The following is an 11807-nucleotide window of genomic DNA, read 5'->3' as shown; positions in this document are numbered from 1 at the left end:
CTCTTTTTTTCTATTATGTATACTTGGTTTATACGGCAATGTTTTAGTAGCAGGGGGGCTTCAGCGATGGCCTCTCTGACACAAGTACAGAATCTGCCCCATGATAGATGGGAGCCAGCTCTAGCCAGCTCCAAAAGGGACTCACCACTGCCCAGAGCTGGGATGTGAGTGATGCTGGTTGGGTCTCTATAAGAGCAGATTGAAGAAAGCTGGGGGAAAAATAAAAGATAAAAGATAAAAGATAAAAAATAAGAAACTGCTTCACAACAGCAACTGGGAGAGAAGAGTGAGAAATGACTGAGAAGCAGCCCTGAAGACCCCAAGGACAGTGCAGCAGGAGGGCAGGAGGTGCTTCAGGCATGCAGCACAAGTTCCCCTGTGGCCTGTGCAGGGAGAGGCCCCTGGTGGAGCAGGCTGTCCCCCTGCAGCCCATGGGTCCCACATGGAGCAGATCTCCACACTGCAGCCCATGGAGGAGCCCCCAGTGGAGCAGGTAGATGTGGCCTGAAGAAGGCTGCGGCCGGAGCTGCAGCCCATGGAGAGGAGCCCACACACAGCAGGAGTTTGGGGGGGACCTGTGCTGGAGCGGTTTAGTCCTGGGGGATGGATGGACCCCGTGGTACGGAGCCGTGTGGGAGCAATTCTTGAAGAGCTGCTGCCTGTGGGCATCCCCCACAGGCTCACTTTGGGAGGAACGGCATCCCACGGGGAGCAGGAAGGACCCCACGGGGAGCAGGGGCAGAGAGTGACCATGAAGGAGTAGCAAAGACAAAGTGTCAGGGTGTGACCGCAGCCATCATTGCCCACTACCCTGTACCACTTGGGGTGATGAGAAGGTGTAAGATGGTGGTTGGGGGGAAGGTGTTTGCTTTTAGTTTCTCAGTGTTCTAGTCAACTAGTGATAGGCATTAAACTGCATTAATCTTCATTATGCTGAGTCTGTTTTGCCTGTGATGGTGACTCTTGAGTGATCTCCCTGTCCTTATTTCAACCCAGGAGCCTTTTTTCACCATATTTTCTGCCCCCGTCCTGCTGAGGAGGAGGATTGAGAGAGCAGCATGATGGTGCTTACCTGCCCATTGGTGTTAAACCACCACCTTCATCAAGGGCATATTTTAACAGAGAAGCATATTAACCAGTAGAACAACTAACTAGATGGAATTATCATGGAGAGCATCCCATTCCTTGGTATTTTAAAAATCAAGAGCAGATATTTTTCTATAACATATGCTCTAGTTCAAGAAAAGGTAATTGGAATTGGCACAAGAATCACTTTGTGAAATTCTGAGGTTTATTTTATATGGAAAGCTAGACATGCTGATCATAATGGCTCCTTCTGGCCCTAAAATCTATGAATCTATTAAGTCCATGGAACAATGCCAGTTTGTACCCAGATCATAATGTGAATTTGAAGAAGACAGTCCCATAGTGCTGCTACTTTGCATTAGCTATTACAATCACTGTAGTATATTCATCATTTAGTAGATAACAAATATAAACTCAGCTTCTCAGATTACTGCAGAGGGAGCTTAGTAAAATAATATTTTTTAAAAGGCCGGGCTCAGAAAAACTATATGCTTTTCTAAAAGCAGATGTGGAAACATTAAAAAGAGGACAGAGCTGTACAAAAGGGGCAAGAGTTACTTAAGCAGAAGACACAGATAGGAGAAAAAACAGTATTTTCTTTTGTCCCTTAGAACAGGTGACTGAGCTGTCAGAACAGCCCTTTACATGAAGATGGGGGAAAACTCCTACAAAGTCCTCCAGAACTCCACAGTATGATATGAAGAGGTCGGATACCTCACTTCAATATGTTTTATCCTGCAGTCTATTATGAATAGGGCTGCACCTGAGCATTAGCAGATCTAGATTATCTCAGTCCTGAAGAGTTTTCACACTCTTCCTTTTTCTTCTCTCTGATTTTAAGGAACTTTGATTAAAAAACAATGCTTTGATGAAAGGAAACATTTTCACAAGAAGGCTGAAGACTGATGTGCAGAAATTTATTTTGCAATACCCTATTGTGCTTCTCTAACCTGATGTCCTTGTAGCAGACCTATTCTTACTCCAGGGCTGAGTTCAACAGGTGTCTCATTTTCCTTTTATCACAATGCTCCAGGCCTTGCCACATGTAGATCAAGACCTGCAGATGAGAGGTATCAAAGTGCAGTCAGAATGACACAGTCAGGCTGCAATTCAAACACAGAGCAGTGGAAGAGAAACCATGAGAGCTACTATTGTATGTAGCAAAGCAATTTGTAATTCTCTGTCATTATGTGTTATTTTCTCCAACATCTTGGCAATTGTTACAGCTTTAGTTCATGTTTTCATTAATACTGCACCCACATGCTGCCACGTTACATAGCAAAACCAATTTATTCCTGACCAGGTGTTGGGCACAATATCCCATTTTCTTTAATCTAGTCATAAGACAAAAGTAAGAGATTATGTTTGCCTTCTGCTTTCTTGGCTGCTGTACAACAGCTACAGGAGACTCCAGCACGAGCCCTGGCAATGCAAAGTTAACCAGTCAACAGGATGTATTGTAATTTTGCAACAAGTGTCAGCAACATTTTTGAAAGGTTACAACAGGCTCCACAGCCTGGCCTACCACATTTTCAAACTTTTGAAACCCAGGAGTTTCATGATCAGCCAGTTTCATCGTGAGTGGGCTTCTGCGACTAGCAGAGGATTAAAGCACTACTCAGCACAAGAAAGTAGGGAAGAAGCTGAAGGAACATAACTTGCAAGCACTGGGACAGGTACTCATGTTTCATAGAACTGAAAAGCTGATTGATTTCCATGGGCACTTTGCCTGAGTAACAACTGTGGAATCATGTCCACTGTGTTCTCTCTCTAGCAAGTGTTCTTAGATATGAAGAAAAAACTATGCACTGAATGGTGCAAAGTAATTATATTACAGCCTTTTTTTTTTCTTAAGGTCATTGCTGCATCTGACATTCTCAAAACTACCTTGAGCCTCCTTTGCTCCTAACAAGAACAGGCTTCCATTTCACCCTTTTATGGTTAACAATGTAATTAGAAGTACTGCTCTCCTACCACTTCGTTCACATTTGAGCTATATAATTATCTTTTACATTTCTCATAGCCACTGAACATTTATTATGCCAGTAACAGAGCTAAATAGCTTTTAGGATAGTTAAGCTGAACCAAACCTGTTCATTTTAAGCACTCAATGAAAAGACCTACAATATTCAAACAGGATTTCATTCCTCTTCAGCCATGCAACAGCTCTGTACGTGAAACTCTGTCCTTTGCACGTACTGTACTGACTTCCTCTACATAAGGAAAAGACAAGATTTGCTTCTTTTCTGACTTGTTTCAGGCTCTCAGTCTTGTATCTATGCATATCTTTGAATGACTCGTAGCAAACATCTTCCTGAAGTAATTTTACCAATAATGTTAAGATCAATCAGTTGAATCAGGATGTTTTAATTTGTCTTATGTAACAAATGAAGATTTTAATGCTGTGAATATTTGGTCTCATGGACATCAAAAGATGGTTTTAATTTATAACGCATTTCCTAAGTATCTGGCATCACTTACTGGAACTGCTTTAATTTGTAGGGTGCTATAAAAGCCAACTAATGAGGCTACACCGGCAACTGAGCTAGCACACATACTATTGCTGTTGCGTCCTCACTTCTATAGGATTTGAAGTCTGTTATTTCATCTCTTCACTGGATAGAAAATCAGACCTAACTTCTGACACTGTCTTCACACGCCCGCTCTCAGAGTTGTGGCATTACAGTGCCATGGTTAACCATGGAAAAAGCTGGTAGCTGGGCAGTATACCAAGAAGGGGCTACCACCCGATGCTAGCTGTTTAAACACTGTCACATCCCAAACCACAGGGAAGATGGAAGTGTAGGGCACATATTTGGGCCGCTGATTTCATTTCTTCTAAATCATCCAGGAGGTCTCACAGAACATCTTGTGTATAATATCAATGCCTATCAATCTTGTATATAATATCAATGCAAATTTAAGACTGTGGATGGTTAATCTCAGGAAGAGGCCAAACTCCCATCCAGCCTCCCAGTCACTCTTCAATAGGGTGTAGATAAAACAGGATAAGAAACCTCATGGGTCGTAATAAAGGCAGGAAGGTTGCTTAAGAATGACTCAGCTGATTTCATTTCTTCTAAATCATCCAGGAGGTCTCACAGAACATCTTGTATAAAATATCCTGACAGTGGCCTGCAGGAGGCTGCCACTCATGGAGAGCCCCCACAGGAGTAGGCCCAAGGCCGGAGCTGTAGCCCATGGAGAGGAGCCCACACAGGAGCACGAGGTCTGGGGGGAACTGCCACACATGGGGGACCTATGCTGGGGCAGTTTACTCCTGACAGATATACACTGTGGTACGGAGACCTGTGGGAGCAGTTCCTGAAGAGCTGCTGCCTGTGGGCAGTCTCCGCAGGCTCAATTGGGGAAGAACGGCATCCCATGGGAGGGGAGAAGTGGCAGAGAGTGAATATGAAGGAGTGGCAGAGATGAAGTGTCAGGGACTGACTGCATACTCCCCATTCCCCTGCTTTGCTTGGGGGAAGGATGTAGAAGAGGGTGGTTGGGGGGAAAGAGTTTTTAATTTGCTTCTAGTTTCTCACTGTTCTGTTCTACTAGTGATAGTTAATAAATTATATTAATATTCCCTATGCTGATTCTGTTTTGCCCATGACAATAACTGTTGAGTGATCTCCTTGTCCTTACGTCAACCCTTAAGCCCTTTTATGGAATCATAGAATCACAGAATGGCTCAGGTTGAAAGTGACGTTAAAAATTATCTAGTTCCAACACCCCCTGTCATGGGCAGGGACACCACTGACTAGATCAGGTTGCCCAGGGCTTCATCCAGCTTGATCCTGGACACCTCCAGGGTTGGCGCATCCACAACTTCTCTGGGAAGCCTGTTGCAGTTTCTCACCACCTTCTTAGTGAAGAATTTCCTCCTAACATCTAAATTTCCCCTCTTTTACTCTAAAAGCATTCTTCCTTGTCCTGTTATTGTCTGCCCACGTAAAACACTGCTCCATCATCTTTTTTAAAAGTTCCCTTTAAGTGCTGAAAAGCTACAATAATATCACCCCAGAGCTTTCTCTTCTTCTGTCTGGACATCCCCAGCTCTCTCAGCCTTTCTTCATAAGAGAAGTGCACCAACCCTCTGATCCTCTCTGTGGACCTGCTCTGGGAGCCTCTCTAACAGGTTCACATCTTTCTTGTGCTGGGGACCATAGGACATAGACTAAGTACTCCAAGTCGAGCTTCACAAGAGCAGAGTAGAGGGGAATGATCACTTCCCTCAGCCTGCTGGTCACCCCTCTGTTGATGCAGCCCAGGACACAGTTGGCTTTCTGGGCTGCAAGCATGCCCTGCTAGCTCATGTCAAACTTTTTGTCCACCAGAATCCACAAACTCTTCTCTGCAGGGCTTCTCTCAATGAATTTTTCTCCCAGTGTGTTCTCATGTCAGGGATTTCCACAAGGCAGGTGCAGCACCTTGCATTTGGACTTGTTGAACCTCATTAGGTTTAATGAGCCCACTTTTCTAGCTTGTCCTTTCCATCTTATTTTCTCCCCCCCTTTTCTTTGAGGACATGGATTGAGAGAGCAGTGTGATGGAGTTCAGCTGCCCAGCATGGTAAAACAACTATATTGTAGTAATATATTACAATTGAATTCCTTCTGAAGAACATGCAAGTTCATGTGCCTTGAAAGACAAAGTTGAAAATGAGATGAAGACTCAGTAAATTATTTTATGAAGTGAAGTGATTAAGTTTCAGGTGATCCTGAGGATTTTCTGAATTTCATTTAAATTTCCTTCATAGTTTCAGCTGGGAAAAAAAATAAAAAATCCTCTCCAAATTATCAGAATGGTGCATTTCAACATTTCAGATTCAGAATGCTTTGCATTGAGGCTTAGAATCACAGTGAGATTTATACAAATTCATAAAAGCAAACAAATGGAGAAATGATCTGACCAAGGTGATACAATCACCTGAAATTCATACAAAAAGGAGCAAACCTCTGAAAAATGGCCATGCAAGTATTTACAAAGTGGGTAATAAGCATGAGCTTATAAAAGCAAAACATATTACAAGGAAGGAAATATTTAGACCTTTGGATAAAATTAAATGTTTTGGAAGAAACCTCTGTTTAACTAATAAAAATTTATCTACACAAAATCAGTCATTGAGTCAAAGATGGCACAGAATTACCAGTTACGTTCTTTTTCAAATGAAAGCTCTGCATTTGTCTATGTTAAACAAAATATTGTGAAGGTTTTAATATGACAGTTTGCAATTTCCAACATTATATTCATCATTGAAAATAATTGAAGACAATGCCATTATTTTGAAATTAAACAGAATACTTGCCGAAACTGTCACAGGTAATTGATTTAAATTCTTTTGTTTGTTTGTTTTTTCTCGCTTCTTCTTACAGCACAGGCAAAGAACTGAGAAGACTGAAAATTATACTATAGTAGAACCCCATCTAAAAACTTGTTCACCTGTTTTGCTTTCTTAAGGTGCAAGGGTTTATTTCCTAAGAACTGATTTGAGTGAATCCCACAAATGAAGAAAAGGACTGAAAATGAATCATGGTTGACCAGCAATATTATTTAATGATACAGCACAACAGTGGTAGCAGTAGTACGTGCCTTTGTCCTTACCTGAGCTTCCTTTCTGCTATTTACTCTCTTAGACCGTCATGAAAGATATCTGCTGCTGATGAAAACCTCTGCCAGTTCAAACAATATGATTTTGTTTAGAGTGAGCTGGAAGACCATGGTCAGAACTAGGCAGACTCAAGTGTTATAGTTACATGCTTCATCACAGAATCTGTTGCATTCATTTAAAAGCACAGTTTTTGCAATACTGGTGCTATGTTCATTTTGTTGCATAAAATATATTTCCAATGTAACTTTTCAAGAAAAGCCCTGGTAATTTGGGGACTTGATCTTATTTCTATTCCACAAAATACCTTATTTTAATTGCATTTGGTGCCTTTAGCTATCTAACAACCCAAAAGACATGGATCTGAGCTCTAGACTTGTTGAATATAAATTAATTTTTAGATTTAATTTACTCTTCACTTTTGAGAATTCTTTCACAGTATTTCAGTTTTGTAGGGCCTTGCATTTCATAGCATAAATGCAAACACTTGCTTCAAAGGGATTTATTTCAAATAAATGTTACTAGATTTTTTTTTGGAGTACATATTATAATTGCAAACTGTTCAGTTATGTATTGTACTTCATAGCTGATTATGCTGATGTTTTCAAGATTTCAGGGCAGTTTTCAAAACATTTTTCAAAGCTGTTTCTGGTTTAAAATTTTGTTTTAAAAATGTACCTCAAGTACACAAGTCATAAAAATCAGCAGCTTAAATAAGTTTTATGATCACAATGACTGTGATAGGAACAATGTTATTTTGATGTCCAAATATGTAGGTAGCATGCTGAAGAAAAGAAAAGGGAGTATTGGTGACTAAAACATCCAACCTCTGCCTACTTCTTTAGTGTTCTCAATCACTCTCCATTAACAGTATCAATTCAAATACAAAGTGAATTACATTAGCATTTTTAATTGGAAGTGTAGGAATGTATGTATTTATGGTCACACACATACACACACAAATATATAAGAGGCCTCAGAATAGTCAGAAAGAAACTTCTCCTGACCATATTGTTGCTCATAATCTCAAACCTAATTAAGAGTAATGCATACATTTCTTACAGTCAGCTTAAATAGCATCACCAAGATTATTTTATTTTATTTTATTTTATTTTATTTTATTTTATTGTGGTGGTTTTACCGAGCTGGGCAGCTAAACCCCACAACCGCTCTCTCACTCCCCCTCTTTTAGATGAGGAGGGGGAGAAGTAAAGCAAAGAACAACTCACGGGTTGAGATAAGGATAATTTAATTAAAGGGAAATAATAATAATAATTAAATAAACATTATTATAAACTAAACAATTTAACTAAAAGGAAATAAAAAGAGAAAGGGGAAAAGGGAGGGGGAAAGGGAAAAATAAAAAGAAGGGAGGAAAACAAACAAATAAAATAAATGAAGGCTATATGGAAGTGCAGAGGAAAGAAATTACTCTCTGCTTCCCAGAAATGAGCGATGATTGACCACGTCCTTGAAGCAGGGCCTCAACGCACATAGCCGGTGTTCGAGAGAAGGACCGACGTTTTTCCAACGAGAGCCCACCCCTCCCCTCTTCTTCCTGTTTCCACCTTTTATTGCTGAGTGTGACATCACATGGTATGGAATATCCCTTTGATTGGTTTAGGTCAGCTGCCCTGGTGATGTTTCTTTCCTCACTTTTTGCCCACCCCCTAGGAGAGTTAGAGAAAGGCCCGATGCTGTGCCAGCACTGCTCAGCAGCAGACATAACATTGGTGTGATACCACTGCTGTTCCAGCTACAAGTGCAGAGTACAGCACTGTATGGGCTGCTGCCGGGAAAGTTAACATTCCAGCCAGACCCAGTACATTTATTTTATTTTATTTTATTTTATTTTATTTTATTTTATTTTATTTTATTTTATTTTATTTTATTTTATTTTATTTTATTTTATTTTATTTTATTTTATTTTATTTTATTTTATTTTATTTTATTTTATTTTATTTTATTTTATTATTTTATTTTATTTATTTTATTTTATTATTTTTACATACTGATAAAAGTAGACATCTCTGTGTTAGACTTGTAAAATCACACTGTACAAACTGACAACTAAGCACAACTTTGCCAGTCTGAGGAAATACTTTCTGTCTTTCCTTTATTATTTCCTGTCTGTCTCCTCAACTGCCTTTCTTTTCCTCTACCTCACTTCTCCTCCTCCTCCTCTGCACACTCCAGCTTATTTGGCAGACAATCATGCTGTCTCTCTCCTTTGATTTTAAAATTGCACTCATAGATGATGAGGATTTTGTCCCTGACTTAGATATGAATATTTCAATGGAAATTAACTGTTAATTTGAGGAATTTCTTGTTTGTTTGTTTGTTTGTTTGTTGTTGGGTTTTTTGTTTGTTTGTTTGTTTGTTTGTTTGTTTTGTCTCTTCTCAAATACAGAGGAGGATGTCTTTTTCACTGATCTGTTTTCTTCTTTTCTTCATGCTTGCAGAAAAGTATCTCTGTACCATATTTTCCACCTTTCAGTTATTCTGGGAGAAACCAAAACTTCTCTGAGAAGTCTGCTGAGAAAACAAAGGGTGGGAAGGAAAGTAGCACATCATGTATTTGAAGGAAAGCAACTTTAAATCCTGCTTCTCTACAGTCACCCACATTTTAAAAGTTCATTCTTCAGTGTTTTCACTATATATCATACATGAAACAATAACTGCCTTAGAAATTAAAACATAATGAGAATCTACTTCATCTGGGACCACATTGCTTGCGTGGCAATTTCACTGTAACTTTCAATGCAACAGAATCATAAATGGGACTGAAAATTATATTTGTACTCACTGGGTGGTCCCACTGTTTTCCATGAGACTTTTTCCTGCAGAGTGCTCTGCACAGCACATTGAGAAATTATAGCACTTAGACTTTCATTAGTGTGAGTGCATTGATTTTTTTTTTTCTTTTTGCTTGGTTCTTTGTTTTTGTTTTTGTTTGTTTGGTTGGTTTGGTTTTATTTATTTATTTATTTATTTATTTATTATGCTAGTGCTAGTACTTGTGACATACTGTAAGGAATAAAACTTGTAGATCAGGTGGTTTAGATTTTGTTGTTGTTGTTTTTCCCTCTAAGTGGCATTTCAATATTGTCCTTGCAACCAAGAGTACCATCACCAAAAAGGGTGAAGTGAATTAGACAGAGACCTTTTCACTCTTGAATTTCTCTCTATGTCCTCCCTGTGTTTAGTACCTATCCCCATTTCAGTTAAAGGAGTATCGGCAGTTGTGAGTTAGTATCTTCCAGGCAAGAAGCCAGTTTCTCCCTCTAACTATCAAGCTGGAAAATACTCGTCACATACAACACTGAGAAAAAAGGATGATTTAGATGTCTTATTGCTATTCTTTACCCACATAAATGATCTAAAATTATTTTCACCTAATAATGTTATTGTTCTTAGTCTTTCAGGTAGAAACATTCTCCTTCCTGTCTGCCCTCAAGCAATCCCTGCAGATACAGCATGCAGCAGGCATATACTTTGAACACCCTGCAAACATTCATTGCAGACCATCCTTTCTGATTGTTTTTATTCCAGCAACTCACCTGACTATCAGGTTAACGAATTTATAGTAAGAAGCCAGACTATAAGACTGCAATTGCTAAAAAACATCTAATTATTATTATTTTTCTTTTTCAGGGAGAGAGAAAGGCTGAATTTCCTATCTAGGCACTGCCAAACTTCAAGATCTGTCAAAAAAGGCCATTAGCATCACTAGAAAGATCTCTTTGTTGTCAGACACCTCTACAGAAGATATATTCAGTTAACTTATCACTAGTGAGCATAAGATAGACCTTAACTTTTAATCTCATGAGACAGACATACTGATGAAATGGATGCTGAGTTAAAATATACATACATACATACATACATATATATATATATATATATATATTATATATCTGTAAAGGAAATATGAGATCTCTTTTTGATTTCACAGAATCACAGAACTGTAGGAGTTGGAAGGGGCCTCAAAAGATCATCGGGACCAAAGAAGGTCCCTCAGAGCAGGTTGCCCAGGTAGAAGTCCAGACAGGCCTTGAATATCTCCAGAGAAGGAGACTCCACAACCTCCCTAGGCAGCCTGTTCCAATGCTCCATCACCCTCATCATGAAGAAGTTCTTTCGCATGTCAGTGCGGAACTTCCTGTGCTCTAACTTGCTGCCATTGCCCCTTGTCCTATCCCCACAAACCACTGAGAAAAGGTTGGCCAAATCCTTCTGTCCCCTACCCCTCAGATATTTATATACATGGAGGAGATCCCCTCTCAGTCTTCTCTTCTCCAGGCTGAACAGACCCAGGTTTCTCAGCCTTTCTTCATAGGGAAGATGCTCCAGGCCCTGTATCATCTTTGTGGCCCTCCGCTGGACTCTTTCCAGGAGATCCTTGTCTTTCTTGTACTGGGGAGCCCAGAACCGGACACAGTACTCCAGGTGAGGCCTGAGCAAGGCAGAGTATAGGGGGAGGATCACCTCCCACGTCAGGATGCCATTGACTCTCTTGGCCACTAAGGCATACTGCTGGCTCATGGTCAACCTGTTGTCCACCAGGACCCCCAGGTCCTTCTCCTCAGAGCTCCTCGTCAACAGGTCATCCCCCAGCCTGTACTGATGTGTCCGGTTGTTCCTTCCCAGGTGCAGGACTCTACACTTGCTCTTATTAAACCTCATTTGCTTTCTTCCTACTCATCTCTTGAGCCGGTCCAGGTCTCACTGAATGGCAGCACAGCCTTCTGGCGTGTCAGCCACTCCTCCCAGCTTTGTGTCGTCGATGTACTTGCTGAGGGCAAACAATATTCCCTCATCGAGGTCATCGATGAAGATGTTGAACAAGACTGGACCCAGCACCAACCCCTGGGGAACACCGCTAGTCACATGTCTCCAGCTGGACTCTGCTCTGTCGATCACCACCCTCTGAGCTTGGCCAGTCAGCCAGTTCTCAACCCACCTTACTGTCCACTCCTCTATCCCACACTTTCTCAGCTTTGCTAGCAGGATGTCATGGGAGACAGTATCGAAAGCCTTGCCAAAGTCAAGGTAGATGACATCCACTGCTCTCCCCTCATCTACCCAGCTGGTGATGCCATCACAGAAG

Source organism: Aythya ferina (assembly GCF_964211825.1).
Source record: "Aythya ferina genome assembly, chromosome: Z".
Classification (NCBI taxonomy): Eukaryota; Metazoa; Chordata; class Aves; order Anseriformes; family Anatidae; genus Aythya; species Aythya ferina.
Note: the sequence above shows the minus strand (reverse complement) of the source record.